The following is an 18,163-nucleotide window of genomic DNA, read 5'->3' as shown; positions in this document are numbered from 1 at the left end:
GTCCATACGCAATCCTCTGCATCGCATACGATGAAGGCCGAGGTGCAGCTGGTCCCAACTTCTATGTACCAAGTATCGCCTGGTACAATCCATCTGTTCAATCGGCCAAAATTAAAATAGATTCAAGAAGGTCATCACACACGCATACTTATCTCCAAGGAAATTTTATGGTGCATCGTAATACACCAAATCACGTGTATTATATGGGCGATCTAATGGATTAGAATAACTGGGCCTTTTTGAGCCCAAGGGTATTTTCGACCTAAATTTTTTATACCTTTAATCGGCCCAGTTAAGTCCAGGGGTATTCTCATCCGAAATTTTTCGATTAAAATAATTGCATTAATAAAACACTTCATTATAGAGGTCCAATCATCGTGCGTACTCTTTTGAAATTTGGTTCGAGCGGTTCATCCTCTCTCCTCCTCTCGAGCCCTAACCTCGGCGCCATCGATCGCCGTCGATTGCATCCGACGCCCTCGATCGCCGCCGATTGCCCCTGGCTCCCTCGATCACCGTCGATCACACTCACCGTGTCACTCCTTCCTCCTGCTCCTGCACCCCCTCCCCCCTCCATCGGAAGTCACCCCACTCGGGTCGCGGCGCCGGATCTTCCGACGAGCCTGCCCTCCTTCCCCGAGGGGACGCCACCTTCCCCGACCCGAGAGGCCACATCATCCTCATCGACGTGCATCAACTTTTTCACGCTGGATCTTCGCTGTAAGTGCCTAGCCATCTCAAATCTTTGCTGGTCCCTTATGCTTATAGTACCAATAGGGGTCGGATTTGATTAGGGTTTAGGATATGTCATGTGAGGTTTAGGGTTTATGGTTTCATAATGGTGTGACGAGATTCCTATTGAAAGGGAGTCTAAGTTGGATTTAGCTAGGACATGTTGATGTAGTTAGTTAGGGTTTATGGTTTCAGAAAGTTGTGACAAGATTTTTTTTCAAAGGAAGTGTAAGTCGGATTTAGCTAGGACATATTAAAGCACTTAGTTAGGGTTGTGTGCCATGAGAATTTGTCAGCAGATTTGGATTCAAAGAAAGTTATTTTGGTTTTAGTTAGGAGATGCTTTTGGATTGAGTTTCCAGATATTTTGGATTTAGTTAGGAGATAATTATTTTTGTATGGTGTTTGGAGATATTTTCGACTTAGTGACGAGATAATTTGGATTTAGTTAGGTGATAATTTTGGATTCAGTTAGGACACAATTTTGAATGGAGTTTGCAGATAATTGATCTATCGAGGTGGATCTATCAGGGGACTTGAAAGATTCGTGCACTTTGGATTTAGTTAGGAGATCATCAGTTACAACAAGTACAATCAATTAAATATTTCTGGATTTAGTCAGGGAATATTTTATATTTACTTACAACTTTTGAAGGACTGAGTTTGGTACATGAATCCGATATGAAAAATTAAATCAATTATTTAAGCAGAGTATTGCATAATTATTATGTATGCTATCCATCCTTAACATTGACTATCTATTTTCGTTGGCAGCATAACGACATGGATGATAAAGGCAACAATGGCAAAAACTTGGGGAATACAGGCAAGGATGACAAGGACATGGGTGATAGACGAAACGAAGGCAAAGGAATGGATGGTATGCGCAAGGATGATAACGATAATGAGGATGCAGGCAAGGATGGCATAGACCTGGATGATGTACACATGCAAGGTAAATGAATTGATATTAAAGGCATGGCTGGTTCAGATCTGAATGAGTGTATGGAATACATAGATATTGTGAAGAAGACTTTCAGGACTAAGGAAGAAGCCTACATGTTCTATGTAGGCTATGCGAGAAAAAAAGGGTTTGGTGTTAGAAAGGATGATCTGAAGTACAGGGGTCCGGGTCCGAAACAAAATGCATAAAGAAGGACATACAAGTGCTGCAAACAAGGATGGCAGGCCCTTAAGCACTTTAACAGAGCTGATAGAAAAAGAACACGAAGGGGTCTTTCTCGGTGTGGGTGTCCCGCTCTTTTTCAGGTTGACCTACAAGATAGTAGTGGCCTCAGGTTCATCAAGAATTTTGTGGACAAGCATAACCATCTGTTTGTCCTTGCTAACCTGATTCCCTACTTATCGGCTCATCATAGAATGACTGACGCACAAAAGGCCGATGTCATCGAGTATGTTGTTGGTGGACTTCGAACACATCAGATTATGAATGTAATGAAGAAGAATGCCGGAGGTCCCGACAAGCTTGGATTTATAGATCGAGACCTATACAACCATGTTTCAATCCAGAAGAAGCGCAAGATAGAAGGCAGTGACGCTAGATATTTGCTTACCTATACGATTGCACAGAAAAAAGCAGACCCGGAATTCTTTTTCAAATAGACAAAAGACAAAGAAGGCCATTTCGGGAACATATTCTGGGATGATTCACAATCCCGGATTGACTATGTTGCCTTTGGTGGTGTCGTGGTGTTCGACAGTACATACCGGTCTAACAAGTACAGGCTTCCGTTTGTTCCATTTGTTGGTCTGAACCATCACCGCAGCACAGTTTTGTTTGGGGTCGGTCTATTGTCAGACAAGACAGTTGCATCATACCAGTGTCTTCTTCATGTATTTTTGGAGGCAATGTCCCAGAGGGCACCCATTTCAGCAATCACCGATGGGGACGGTTCAATGGCTAAAGTAATAGCTACTGTTTGGACTGGAACATATCATCGTTTGTGCACGTGGCATATCGAGGGGAATATGGTGATGCACCTCCGCAAGAAAAAGCTTGAGGAATTTAGGGAATTCATTTACCGTCATTGGGATGTTGATGAGTTTGAGAAAAGATGGGAGGCTTATAAGGTTTGGTTCAAAATAAAACCAACGGGAAAGAGGTCATCATGGGTTAAGGATGTACGAGCTGCGACACAAATGGGCTGCTGCGTACACAAAGGGTGGCTATTTCCTAGGCATGATGAGTAATCAGAGGAGTGAGTCTCTCAACTCAAGGCTTCATGTGCACCTGAACAGGAAGATGCACCTTGTTGATTTGTTGCAGCATGTTGAGCACTGTGTATCCATAATGCGTAAGAATGAAGCAGCATTAGACGCAGTAACAACACATATGATACCCTTCACTAAGCTAGATGCACACCCTCTGGAGATTGCTGCCTCTTATATTTATACAACTATGATGTTTCCAAAGGTAAAGCGTTAGATTGTCGAAGGGACAAATTGGCAGGTCACGGACCGGGTAGCATGTGACGGTTTGGTCGTGTTTGGAGTTTTGCGCAAAGGCCCATATGATAAAGTCCCATATGGCAGGGATGCTACAGAATTGCAAGGTAAGGAAGGTAAGGATGCTGAGGACTTGCATGCAAAAAAATTGGATGCTGAGGATCCCAATGACTTGCAAGGTAAGGATGTTGAAGACTTGCATGCAAAAAATTGGATGCTGAGGATCCCAATGACTTGGAAGGTAAGGATGCTGAGGACTTGCATGCAAAAAACTTGGATGCTGAGGATCCCAATGACTTGGAAGGCAAGGATGGTGTGGACTTGCATGCCAAAAACCTGGATGCTAAGGATCCCAATGACTTGGAAGGTAAGGACAGTGAGGAGTTGGATGCAAAAAAGCTGGATGCACAAGGCGTGGATGCTAAGCCTGCGGATTTTATATATCACGTGACTTGTCTATTTACAGGAGCAAGACTGGATGATGCATCTTGTAAATATAAAAAGTTGGAAAGTCAGGATTACCCATGTGCACATATATTCTGCGTTCTGGATCATCTTGGTGTATGCACATTTCCAAAAAAATTGTCAAGAAAAGATGGACAATGCATGCCAAGCCAGCGTTCCCTTCTTCGAGGACTGCGAATACTCATGTATGGTCTGATCACATGAATAAGTATCATCAACTACGCAACATGGCTAGTGACGCTATATTCACAGCTGCAGCTAGCGATTCATAGTCAGAACAGGTGATGGAGCTCCTCCGGAGTAAATTGGTTGATGGACAAAAAACTGATTTCGATGAAGGCCATTCCTTTGTCGGCATACTTCTCTGCTGCTCGTGAATGTTGCACTGATGACTTGGAAAATCGAATCAAAATAGTTCCAAAAGGGAGACCAACTACCTAAGAATCGAACAAGAGGATTAAATACAGGCATGAGCGGATGAGAGGGAAAAAAAGCAATGAAGTTAGTGCACATGTTTATCTCATTGTTCAGTTCCATACATGCTTACAATGTTAATATGTTCTCGCTTTTTCTTCAGTTTACTCAGGAACAAATCAGGGAGATCAAAGGTTACAAAGAGGAAGACGCGAAAAGAGAAAGACTCAGAGACAGAAGAAAACACAGATTCAGATACAGAAGAAGAGGAAGATTCAAAAAAAAAAGCAACAAAGTTAGTGCACATGTTAATCTCATTGTTCATTTCCATACATGCTTACAGTGTTAATATGTTCTCCCGGACAGTGTTCACATGTTTTTCTTCAATTTACGCAGGAAAAAATCGAGGAAATCAAATAGCACAAGGAGGAAGAAGCAAAAAGAAGAGACAGAGTCAGATCCAGAAGAAGAGACAGAGGTAGATACAGAAGAAGAGACAGAGGCAGATACAGAAGAAGAGGAAGATTCAGGTACAGAAGAAGAGGAAGATTTAGATGCAGAAGAAGAGGGAGATTCAGATGCAGAAGAAGAGGGAGATTCAGATGCGGAAAAAGAGGAAGATTCAGATGGAGAAGATGGTGGGCTAAGGAGGGCTAGGAAGAGACCATTGGAGGCTGCAGAAGAGGATTACGCAAAACCAAACAAGTGGGCATCAGCAAAATTGTGCGTACTTAAACATGTTTTCGAATGCTGGTTGCAGATTCATCTATTTCAATTTTTGTAGGAAACGAAAGGGCGCTCCAAATGTCAATCCTGGGAGGAAGAAAAAGAACGATGATAAGGGTGCGCGAGGAAAACTAGTGAAGTTAGTGTCTGTACTTACATGTCCTCTCTAGAAGTCGGGTATTTGCTAGTACTGTGTTGACGTTTGTTAACTTTTCAAGGAAAGACTCTAGGAAGGGCGGTAAAGAACAGGCCAAAGGGGTGATGAAGACAAAAATTCCTGCTAGGAATGTACCACAGGCTGAGCGAATAAGACCTGTCAAGTTAGCTTCTGTAGCTATGACGAGAAAATCAGTGAAGTTAGTGTCTTTTCTGTTATAGTGTACTGTACATGCTCAAATCTTCTTTGCTATCCTATTAACAAACGTTGTTTCATGCAGGAAAGCTATAGTGAAGTAGAGACATGATGTTTAGATGCACAGGGTCAAGCAAAGAAAACAAAAGGATTTCTAGGGTCGAAAAATTGAGAACAAACTAAAGTAGACAGTTTTCCATGCCGTGATCTACCTTGTTTCTGATGTATTAGACCTATTTGATGGACTGCCACTATTTTCTTAATTCCTCGTTTGCTTGGTACACACTCATTTTATTATGGACGGGACGACATGGTAGGCTAGTTATGATTCATCAACATCGATGAAAGAATGCATTTTTAGTGAAGTTGGTTTTCTGTATTTTTTTCATTTTTTTTACATAATATATTGCTGAAATTTGTTCAAGTGTAGTCAAATTTCATACTTGAAATATAAAATAGAAACCGAAAATTTATATATATAAGAAAATAGAACGTTAATAGAAACCTCGTTTTCAAATAACCTTGAAAATCGTTTATTTTCAAATAGAAAATAAGCATACTAATATTTTAAAAATAGCATGCTCATTTGAAAAAAGCATGTTCAATTGAAAATAAAATAGAATGAATATGCGGATTTAAAAATAGCATGCTGCTTTGAATATAATGTTTTTAAAATACCATGCTATTTTAAAAATAGCATGCTGATTTTAAAAATAGCATGCTAATTTTAAAAATATGATTTCAAAAATAGCGTGCTACTTTTAAAATTATAATGCTCTTTTCAATATGCTACTTTCAAAATAACATGCTGATTTCAAAAATATCATGCTAATTTAAAAAATAGCATGCTACTTTTAAAAATATAATGCTTTTGTCAATATGCTACTTTTAGAATACCATGCTATTTTCAAAAATATCATGCTAATTTTAAAAATAGCATGCTTATTTTAAAAACAGCATGCTCTTTTTAATATGCTACTTTTAAAATAAAATGCCGACTTCAAAAATAGCATGCAAAAATCATGTTCTTTTGAATTTGATATTTTTAAAAATAGCATGCTGATTTCAAAATAACAGCCTCATTCTAAATATATAACGCTATTTTTAAAAATATAACGCTGTTTTTAAAAATAGCATGCTGATTTCAAAATAACAGCCTCATTCTAAAAATATAGCGCTGTTTTTAAAAATATAACACTATTTTTAAAATAACATGCTGATTTCAAAAATTACATGCTTTTTGAAATATGCTGTTTTGAAAGCAGCGTGTTGATTTTGAAAACAATTTTTTTTAAATTATGCTTTTTAAAAGATAGCATGTTTTTTAGTATACTGTTTTTCAAATAAAAAAACTTGCTGGTTTGCTCTGTTTTTGAAAATAGCATGCCATGCCATTTCGAAAGTAATAAAAACATCATTTTTTGCATTGCATTTTGACCCGCAAGTTTTTGTTTTGCATTGCATTTTTTTGTGCGACTCACATACAAACCGCATTTTCAAAATAACTCATACTAACCAACACAAAAACCTCGTTCAAAAATGAAAGTAGTGTCCAATCCATTTGAAACCCGGTTAGATTTGATTCTAAAAATACTAGCATCACTGTGGCAAAAAAAGGAAATATAATTGCAGTCCATAAAGGTAATTATATCAAGGAGGGTACAAGGGTGTGTTATATATATAGACTTGCATAGCAAGTACATTACGCCACTTAGGGTACCTCCAAGTTACTCCCAAGTTCCACTTACTGGACGATCTTCATACCTAGTCGGACCCAAAAGTTATACCACCAAAGTACCAGTTACTACCAAGTACCAATTACTACTAAGTTGCACTTACTGGACCCAAAAGCTGATACTACCAACTTGCAGTTACTGGCCACTACATACAGATTATAAAACTAGCATCAAACTACTGCCATGGGTCAACGAATCCTCATGCCACTAACCATGTTCACCCTAATCCCACCTCCAGTCCTTTCCATGAACCTGAAGATAGCCATTTAATCTTCTTTCATTCTAGCTCCCTCAATGACTTCTCTCCAGTTCTTCGTCATGATCGCACGCCCGTCCTTCTTGCCCATCTTGAACAAGACCTTTTTATTACCTTCAAAATGTTCATCGGTGACACGCACAACCATGGGCTTTCGTAGATAATCTTTGAGGTAGGCCTGACTGTAATCCTTCGAGAAGATCTGATTGCACAGGGAAATAAATAATGTTACATAAAAACTTAAGTATGATTTGCACACAAAAAAAGTAAGTATGATTTGCACAACCACGCTCGTCCTCCTCTCTATCTCTACATGATGGCATTTTCACTAGTGAAGTATGATTTGTAAAAAGAAAAGTCCAAGTGTTTACCATCTTGCTCTTCCCTCTGATGACTGCCGAGAGAGTGATGGTGCTGACGTAGTATGGTATGGGAGGTTGGCACCGCTTTACTATGGATTTGAGACAGTCCCACCGATCCTCATTTAGCGATACATGGTTGCCCTAGAAGATGCGATCCTCAAAAGTTCCTTTTCTCACAATGTATCCCAGACCTGTATGAAAAAAATTAAGATGACAGAGTAGTAAATAATTTCATACGTAAGATCTAGAACATCAGCACTGGGTTAATGATCAATGCCTACTACAATGATCAAGAAATGAAGGACATAGATAACCCAATCACATCCACCCAGCAATATCTCATAGAAACATGGGCAAATTGAATATTTGATTTTTTAAACTAACAACTAAACACTCCTCTATGTAAGCTCTAGTTCAGTCAATGTTGATTTGGAAGGTCATCTAGAACCCAAACAGAGTAATGTGTGGTAATCAAGTGTCACTCAAACATCAACTTTTGATATTTCACAGTTCATTTAATATTTGCCCAGCCATATAGAACTTTACCCCTTAGTGCCAAGATAGGATCATGGTCCACATCTGCATCTCCATCAGAACTATCATCAGTGTCATAGTCGCTCGAGGTGTCGTCGTCAACGCTATAGTCATCACTCCCACGTGAAGTGACATCTGAAGCATCATTTGAGGCGGTCTGGTGATCACTCTCTTCACTGCCGATCAGGATGGTTTCCCTTGCCATTCAAACCTATTGCATGCATTGCAATGAACAAATGTTAGTTATTGATATATGAAATCAGTCTTCCATTAGGACTTGTTAGCACCATATACAGTGTGAATAATCTTTTCGCATACTTCTCGCTAAGTACGTAGTTCATGTATAAACATCTACACGAAAAAGCTAGTCGACAACTATTCGCACGACTTGTCAAGACTAGTGGTTAGACTCATAATCATTGGGCAGACATAACCAATTAGGATATTTCAAGGTTACAATTTTGTGAGCTGGACAAGAAAACTTGGTAACCAACCAATTAGTAGCTATGTACAAATGAACCATGATTGACTGCTCTCAACGAGCAATATGTGAAACTATAACTGATCTGCCTTTGATCACTGCAAATTTCCTGATGGGCTGTTGTGTGGTACCATCAGGTAATAATTTTAAAGTCTTTAAATTGTCCCAACAAAATAAATAATGCATTTGCTGTTGTACATACCATTTTTAGAGGTAGTTGTGGAGGTTAATTTTCCAATTTCCAGTGAGAATAAGGACATGATAGAATCTCTCAAGCAAGATGACAGCATAGTGAAGGCTATGAGAACGAGCAAGGTATGCTGACCAATAGTCACCCTTTTGTATACTTGCTATTTATTTACTCATTACTACACATACCAACAAGTAAAATCATGATTATGAAGTATAATGGCAGAAAATCCAATAGTGAGGAATTTGTTGCAATGTGAACTACTAGCTCACAGCAAATTTTCATTGACCCCAACAACCCCATACCATATCTTGGAGATAGGCTGACATAATTCAAGTAAGCAGTAACAACAATCAGCAAAAATATGCACCAACCAAAAATATTACATGTGTGCACATATCACCAAAAACATGCACCAATCAAGAGCAGTCTATACTTGACAAATCCTTCAAAATATGCACTAATCATCATACTACCATCGAGTAATACATGAAACTATAACTGATCATCATTCCATCATTACAAATTTCCTCATGGACTACTTCTGTGCTCGCCTTTTTAGTTTTTAATAACTAAGCATCAGCAAATACATATACACAGTCTTCAAACTATCCCAACAAACTAAAACATGTGTATGCTCCTGTGAATATACTTTTTCTATATCTAGCAGTGGGGGGTCATTTTCCAGGGGGAAAAACTACTTCATAGCATCTGTCAAGCAAGATGATAGCATAGTGAAGGCTATGTCGACGAGCAAGGTATGCTGGCCAACACCCACTACAAGAAATATGTCAACTTGTGACCAGCACTATTGGTCACTGAATGGTCACTGTTTTCAATTTGTGACCTTTTTGTGACCAAAAACATAAGGTCAAAAGCTGGCGGTCGTAAACTGACTATAGCGACCTTTCTTCTGGAATGGTCGTAGACGTTTATGACCAAAATACGTCTACTGTGGCATTTTGGTCACTAGCAACCTCCCCAGGCCACGTAGGCATCCAGCGTGGCAAGCTGATGTGGCACAAGATTCAGCCCGGTCCAATTCGGTTTTCTACATGGGCCAAGCCCATTAATTCAGCCTTTTATTATTATTTCCTTGTTAATTCTGGTCGGCTTCATGGGCCAAGCCCAACGTTGTAGCCTTTTTTATTGTTGGCTCGTGACCTTTTATTATTTATTGCTTTTCTATTTTCAGCCATTATATATTCAAGCTGGTCCCACTAGTCAGATGGGTCCCACTTGTCATGATCATCTCTCAAACTGGTCCCACATGTCAGGAATGTACAAAATTTACAGATTATTTTCATAAGTGGACCCATTGGTCAAGTTTCCATTTCACAAGTTTTCAGATCACATACATAATCAAAAACACATAAATTTCATCAAATATACCACTAAATAAATCTATTACAATCTTTACAACACATATATGCTACAATATGCTACTCTTCACTAAGTAGAACTTGACAGCTTCACACTTCACGGCTTCACACTTGCTTCACACTTCACGCTTGAGCATCTGTAAAAGAGGAACAACCACAAATTTAAATCTCAATTGCAGTATAGGCCATATGCAGAAGCAGTTGAAAGTTGAAACAACATCAATTAAACACACGTGCACAGAAACAGAGGAGTCAAAATGCAGTATAGGACCAGGACAAGGAAACTCATGTTATCAAATCAACACACAGCTTGTAGCAAAACAGCAACAGAATACATTATAACGAGAGTAAGCTTGAATCAAACAGCACAGAAACATGTGGATATCTCATGTGAGCATCATGCTGTGGTTTTATTAAACAATGATACAGCAACATAATACAATATCTTTAATGCAAATTATGGTACTGTAGCAAAACAGTTTGAAACAACAACTACACAATACAGTTTGAAACAGCAACCATTCCTTAGCAGGAAGCATAACTGGAAAAGATATTGAGGATTTTCCAGTAGCAAACATTGACAGATTGCTGCTAGTGCATACTAGTATGATTCACACCAGAGCAACCATCCAATTCGATGAACAACATAAAAGTAATTTAAGTGGGCAAAGATCCCCCTCCCCCACCCCAAATCTACAGGAACAGAATAGCTACACTGTGTCAACGGACACAACCGAGCTCACATGCAGTAAGACCAAAGCAGAGGCATACATGCATACCAGCAAGAGAATTGCTCCTACTAGCTGCTGTTGCTGCCACAAAACGCATGACACATTAGTTGCAGTACAAGCTATGGATCTGGATTCTGGACTGAGATCCAACACGACGTATGTACAATGAAGTGCAGATATGCAACTAGCAGGAAATTTAAGTGAACATGGTTTGTACTTCTCACATAAATCTTTACACTTGTAAATTCAAAGCTATGTTTGATCCTAGACGACATGAGCTGATGATTATAATGTATGACACCCTACTGAAGCAACAAACAACTCCTGACTTATTACTACAAAGAAAATAGTTCTTCCCAAGCCTCCATTTTAACAATGTATAAATCTGAGTGAGTAGATGTACTCTAGAGCTATGCTGGAACCACTAGCAGAGTAAACAAACAGAGTCCATGGAAAATCTGGCAACAACGGATGTACTGTACTGATAACATTACTAGAACTAAGAGCCTCAGAGATCTTGGCGGTTAAGATCATCAAGTGGGATAAACCCCTTAAGAGTAGCAAATATTTTGATAACATCACAGGCTCAAAGGAAAATAAACACCAGCAAACTATTGAATGAATTAAAACCTAAAACAGAGCAAAATCTCTTAAAGAGCACAAAATGGCATGGTCTGCCAGAAGTAGCTGGTTGTGATAATCATGAAGTATTAGTGGGAATCCGAACGATTTTCTTCATCACGCAGAAGCATGCAAAAGACCCAATATAACACAAAGAGCAACAAGCTTGCGACCAACACAAGGAGTGCATGTACGGCCAGTCATAAAGAGGTGCAAATGTAATACAGGAGATGCCATCATCCATCAGAAGTAGCTGGTTACACTAATCATGAAATATCAGTGGGAATCCGAACGATTTTCTTCATCACCCGGAATCATGCAGTTCAACCCAACAGAACACAATGAGCAATAAGGTTCATAACCAATGAAGGAATGCATGTACAGTCAGTCTAAAGCAGTAAAAATGTGCAAATGTACTTCAGGAGATGGCGTGACCCGTCAATTTTCTTTATCACCCAGGTAATGCACATCTCATTAGCCAGCAGAACACAAAAAAGAGGATACAAAAAGTACTGCTAAGAGGTTTGCAAAAAATCAAAGGAAAGTATTTGCTCAATAATAAAGGAGTACATATGTAGTCCAAGAGATGGCATGATCCGTCAGAAGTATCTGGTTGTAATAATCATGAAAATCAGTGGGAATCCGAACGATTTTCTTCATCACCCAGATCATGCACATCTCATCCAGTAGAACATCACAAGCATATGTAAAACAATGATTCTGAGCATGAGCAAACAAAATTCTTCACAGTACTATAAAGCATGAACTGTGACTGGTTTCTAAAATCCGTGGGAATCATCATAAACATTTTTATAATGCAGACCAAATGATTTACCACCAGGAGAGTTTATATGACAAAAGCTGAAGGCGTATCTATTAGAGTACCAGCAAATCAGACTGAACTTTCATGGAATGATTAGTATAACTAGACCCATTTTAGTTTAGCATTACATAAAAGACTAGTCTTAACAGACTGGTAGCAGTCGCACAAGCAACTATTGAGCACTGAAGAAACAGGACATGGAAACAGCATACCCTGATGGTGCCCAGGCTGCAGCCTCAGAACCCTGCAAAACCACAAGTGACGTCAACATCAAACACACATATAAGACGCACACCAAGATCTAGAAGGCCATGCACGTGCCTGAAGGTACAACACCACCATGAAACGCCGGGACGATGGAGGAGCAATGGAAGGGAGGGAGAGGGGAAGGGGAGGAGTACCTGCGGCGGGGCTGACGCGGCCGAGCGCGACGACCCGCTGGCTGGTGATCCAGAAGTGGTCATGCGGGAGCAGGCTGCACCCTTCCCCTCCGAGGCCCTGCACGCGCGCAAAAACAACAAACACCCGTCAGCCTCCGCCACCATACCGCCGCATGCAGATTCGAGGGGCGTGAGGCACCGCTCACCTTGGAGAAGGGCGCGGTGTAGAGGAGCGCCGCCGCGAGCGCCGCCGCAACGGCCAGCAGTGGCAGCACCCGGCCAGTCCCAGTCGCCATTGCTCATCGACTCCCTCTCCTCCTCTGCATCTGCGTGCAGCGGCGAGAGTCCAGTCCCCATCCGGGCGGGGCTGGCGACGGGAAGCTGTGGCGGCGTCGATCTGGATCGGATCGAGATCTAAGGGCGGCGGCTGTGGGTGTGCGAAATCCGGGAGAGTGAGTGGAAGGGGAGCCGGAGGAGGTGGGGATCCGACTCATGGAGGATAGAGAGTGGAGGGGGACAGCGGTGTTGGGCAGAATCGATGGGGGCGGCGGCGCACGGAGGAGGGCGCGGCTAGGGTTTGGACGAGTGGAGAGAGAGCTGCGCTGATTCGGGAGGGGGTGAGAGGGATGAGGGGTAGAGGGGGTGGGGGAAGAGGGCTGCCGTCGGATCCGGGCCTATCCAACGGTGGTCGGGCATGATCCGCGTGAGGTGCTCGTGGACCAATCAGAATGCAATAAAGGCCTTGATGACTTTATGACCATATAAATAGGTCGTAATTGATTAAAAATAAAAAAATTGCAAGAGAAAAGCATTTTTCATTGTTGAGGTATAAACAATAGTTTTGTTGTGACGAACCTACCAACTCTATGTATTAAACCAAAATTTATGTATAATTGACCAAATGATTTTATGTAAAATGCTTTCGATCCACGAAAAAATCATTTTCCATTTTTTGAGTGCCTAAAATGAGCTTTTTTGTGAAGAACCTACCAAATATTTTTTGCAAAATTGTACAAAATCAATTTTCTAACATACTAGGCCATATTTAATATACAATTGATCAAATGTTTGGGTGTCAAAAAGTTTGATCCACCTCTGGTGAAAAAGACAAATTCCCGCCGATTCAGCAGGAAGCGGGTCAAATTTGAACTGGAGCTGCCTCATAGTTTGCTCTTTATTTTTTCCAAAAATCATTTCTAGTTACATAAGTACCTATTTAATCAGAGAAACATCAAAAGTTTTGCAAGATTCAACCACTAGCTAGGAACGGTCATTCCCGCCGTTTTGACCGCACTTTGAAACGGGCATAAAAAATTCAAAAAAATCAAAAAAATGGGAAACCTTCGCATTGTGTCATTATATGTGGCCAAGTTCCCAAGAAAAATAACAAACTTGTAATACGGCAATTATTTTAAAAAAGTGTTCTCAGAAACGAGCTATCATGTGTGGAGATCAATGGCTTTCAAGCCAAATGATCAATCCTATGGCCTCATTCATGGCATAGTTTGTTCAAATGATCTCATATTGTGCACAAGGGTGCATATTGGACTGACAAACAATGTTGCTTAAGGGAGTTTTCATTTTCTTTGGACGAAAAATTCATTTTCCATTTTTCGAGTGCCCGAAATGAGGTTTTTTTTGTGAAGGAACTACCATATATTTGTTGCAAAATTGTACCAAGTCAATTTTCTAAAATAATAGGCCATATTTAATATACAATTGATCAAATGGTTGGGTGTAAAAATTTTTGATCCACCACTCGTGAAAAAGACAAATTCCCGCCGATTCAGTTGGAAGGGGGTCAAATTTGAACTGTAGCTACCTCGTAGTTTGCTCTTTATTTTTTCCAAAAATCATTTCTAGGTACATAAGTATCTATTTAATCAGAGAAACATAAACAAAATTCCAAGATTCAACCACTAGCTAGGAACGGTCATTCCCGCTGTTTTGACCACATTTTGAAACGGGCATAAAAATTTCAAAAAAAATCAAAAAATGGGAAACCTTCGCATTGCGTCATTATATGTGACCAAGTTTCCAGGAAAAATAATAAACTTGTAATACGGCAATTATTTTAAAAAAGTGTTCTCAGAAATGAGCTATCAAGCGTGAAGATTCATGGCTTTCAAGCCAAATGATCAATCTTATGGCCACATTCATGGCATAGTTTGTTCAAATGATCTCATATTGTGCACAAGGGTGCATATTGGAATGACAAACATTGTTTCTTAAGGGAGTTTTCATTTTCTTTGGACGAAAAATTCATTTTCCATTTTTTGAGTGCCCGAAATGAGGTTTTTTTGTGAAGGAACTACCATATATTTGATGCAAAATTGTACCAAGTCAATTTTATAAAATACTAGGCCATATTTAATATACAATTGATCAAATGGTTGGGTATAAAAAAAATTTGATCCACCTCTCGTGAAAAAGACAAATTCCCGCTGATTTAGTTGGAAGCGGGTCAAATTTGAACTGTAGCTACCTCGTAGTTTGCTCTTTATTTTTTCCAAAAATTATTTGTAGGTACATAAGAATCTATTTAATCAGAGAAACATAAAAAAAATTCCAAGATTCAACCACTAGCTAGGAACGGTCATTCCCGCCGTTTTGACTGCATTTTGAAACGGCCATAAAAAATTCAAAAAAATCAAAAAATTGGAAAACCTTCGCATTGAGTCATTATATGTGACCAAGTTTCCATGAAAAATAACAAACTTGTAATACGGCAATTATTTTAAAAAAGTGTTCTCAGAAACGAGCTATCAAGCGTGAAGATTCATGGCTTTCAAGCCAAATGATCAATCTTATGGCCACATTCATGGCATAGTTTGTTCAAATGATCTCATATTGTGAACAAGGGTGCATATTGTAATGACAAACAATGTTGCTTAAGGGAGTTTTCATTTTCTTTGGACGAAAAATTCATTTTCCATTTTTCGAGTGCCCAAAATGAGGTTTTTTGTGAAGGAACTACCATATATTTGTTGCAAAATTGGACCAAACCAATTTTATAAAATACTAGGCCATATTTAATGCACAATTGACAAAATAGTTGGGTGTCAAAAGTTTTGATCCACCTCTGGTGAAAAAGATAAATTCCCGCCGATCTAGTAGGAAGCGGGTCAAATTTGAACTGCGGCTGCCTCATAGTTTGATCTTTATTTTTTCCAAAAATCATTTCTAGTTACATAAGTACCTATTTAATCATAAATACATGGTTTGGTGGCGATACGTCGAGGTTTGGACGGTGGCCGAGGGCCCCAACTCTAGAGCGCGTAAACTCGCATGCCCGACGCGTGGTCACCGCGTGACCGTGGCGTTGCCATGTGTTCTGGGCAGCCTAGGCATGTCTTGTGGGTTAGGCACTCCCTAGGTATGTGCTAGGAAGAAAATCACAACATATGATTCTCACGAGGAGACCGATCGATGCTTAAACATGAATAAGCAGCCAAGTGTTTGATTAGCGGTACGGGAAATGCACATGGATAGTGGGTGTGAGTTTTGGTTGAGGATGATCAGTTACTAAGAAGACCGTCTTCACAAATTTTTAGCTCAAAAGAAGGAGCCTAGGTGGTACTTGCTTTGCAAAGTACCACAATGGACATAAATACGAATGTTAAAGCTGGGCTCAAAATAATGAATGGATTGAGCTGGCATTTGGTGGAGGATGGTTATTTGGGTAGAGGAAAGCACTGTAGAAAATGGATACCATTTAGATATGCCAAAATGGTACTTCCTTCACAAAGTGCTGCTCTGAACAGAATAGGAAAAAGAATATTGTTGAGTTATTTTTGAACTAGGCAAGGAAGGTTTTTGACATATTTGATGAATATATGATCCAAACAATTTATGAGAATTTTTTGGGAATTTTTGGAATAACAGAAATATAGGTTGCTTCACAACCTAGGGCAAAAATTGACACATGGACATGACACATAAGCAAAACTGATGAGATGGCGCCTAGTCATCACAACCCACCACAATCTACAAGGCTATGACCATCTATATTGGTCGTTAACAACTAGAAATAAGGCAGCGGACCAGCATTGTTTGCTTTATGACCATTTCATGTAAGGAAATTGTGACCTTTCTGACCAAAATGGTCGCAATGGTTTAGGGTTTGGAGCCCCCCGAACAGCTTTTGACCAATTGGTCTCAAATGGTCATAGATCTATGACCAATTCTTCCAAGGTCACTGACAGAAGGTCACTAGTTGACATATTTCTTGTAGTGACCCACCTTTTTCTCTTACTTGCACGAAAGTGCTTACCCATTACTACCCATACGAACAAGTAAAACCATGATTATGTAGTACATTGTCAGATTGTATTGCTGTAAAATTACTTGTTGCAATATGACCTACTAGTTGATAGTAAATCTGCGAATACCCGAAATATGCACACAAGCAAGTGTCAGATTTTAACTTGGGCGGTGCTGTCAGATCGACATTCGAAGGGCAGGGAAGATCAATCTTACCTGCGAAGTGGTACCAGATGGGGCTGGAGTGGACTTGTTTGAAGCTGGCACCCCCGGAGCTTCGGGCGGCGCGACCAGGATTGGGGATGAAAAGTTGCGGTTGTCGGACATTGCTGTCGACGAAGCAGTGGAGAATCGTGGCCGGAGCAGGGGGAGTGGGTGGCCTCGCGGATCCGGCGGATTTGACGACGACGGGGGCGGCCAAGGTGACGTCTTGGCAAACCCTAGTCGTCGCCCTCCACGTCGCCTCTCTGTCTCTACAAAGAACAAAGTGGAACGAAGTGGGGTGGGATTGGGATGGGGGTGGGGTTGGGGTTGGGGCCATCGCCCACTTTTCTCTCTGCCTCCCACTTGTGCAGGCCCACAAAAGGAACAAAGTGTTGGGCCGGATCAGATGCAGATTTGGCAGCTTTACCAATTCTGGCCAAACAGAAAAGATCAGCATGACCACAGGTGTACTTTTGAAGAAACCCTAAAAATACACTGTTGTTCATATTGCATGTGGATGAGTCTTTCAGTACGCCAATTGATCTTGAATAATTTTAAGCACTCCACAGTATATATATATATATATATATATATATATATATATATATATATATATATATATATATATATATATGAAAATAATGGTTAACCAATAAAATGGTAAACTATTAGATGCAAGGTTACAAATATTTGAAAAAATCAATAATTGAATTGTATGCATTTTTATGATTAAATTTAATAAATGTAACATTTCTGCAAAAACTATGATAATTAAAATATTCATTGGTATTTTCAAAAAAACCCGCAAATGACTACTTATGCCAACCAGAACTTCTTCAGGGTTACGTTTATTCATCTATTCTTTGGCATGCTGGTTCTCATAACGCCTTCTTCGGACCTTCTCTTTGTCCGACAAATTCCTGAGATATTGGGCTAGCGCCTTGTGTTTCGCCCTCACACCATGCTTCATTTGGTATCCTTTGGCAACTCCTTCGGCGTGCTCAAGAATACTAACGAAAGCCGGGTCCAGATATTTGCCACAGAA

General features: G+C 40.0%; 1 non-coding gene and 3 pseudogenes across 1 annotated transcript; all 4 read right to left on the bottom strand.

The window, feature by feature from the left end:
- Positions 1–11,331: 11,331 nt before the first annotated feature.
- Positions 11,332–11,414, bottom strand: LOC119282897. The gene has a single exon (XR_005138928.1). It is a non-coding gene; the product is annotated as a small nucleolar RNA SNORD24 (small nucleolar RNA).
- Positions 11,415–11,499: 85 nt separating this feature from the next.
- Positions 11,500–11,575, bottom strand: LOC119282940 (annotated as a pseudogene).
- A 111-nt stretch (positions 11,576–11,686) lies between these two features.
- Positions 11,687–11,762, bottom strand: LOC119282935 (annotated as a pseudogene).
- A 280-nt stretch (positions 11,763–12,042) lies between these two features.
- On the bottom strand, positions 12,043–12,117 carry LOC119282932 (annotated as a pseudogene).
- Between the last annotated feature and the right edge of the window lie 6,046 nt (positions 12,118–18,163).

The sequence above is a fragment of the Triticum dicoccoides genome, chromosome 3B, assembly GCF_002162155.2.
Source record: "Triticum dicoccoides isolate Atlit2015 ecotype Zavitan chromosome 3B, WEW_v2.0, whole genome shotgun sequence".
NCBI lineage: Eukaryota > Viridiplantae > Streptophyta > Magnoliopsida > Poales > Poaceae > Triticum > Triticum dicoccoides.
Note: the sequence above shows the minus strand (reverse complement) of the source record. Positions and strands in the feature narration are given on the sequence as shown.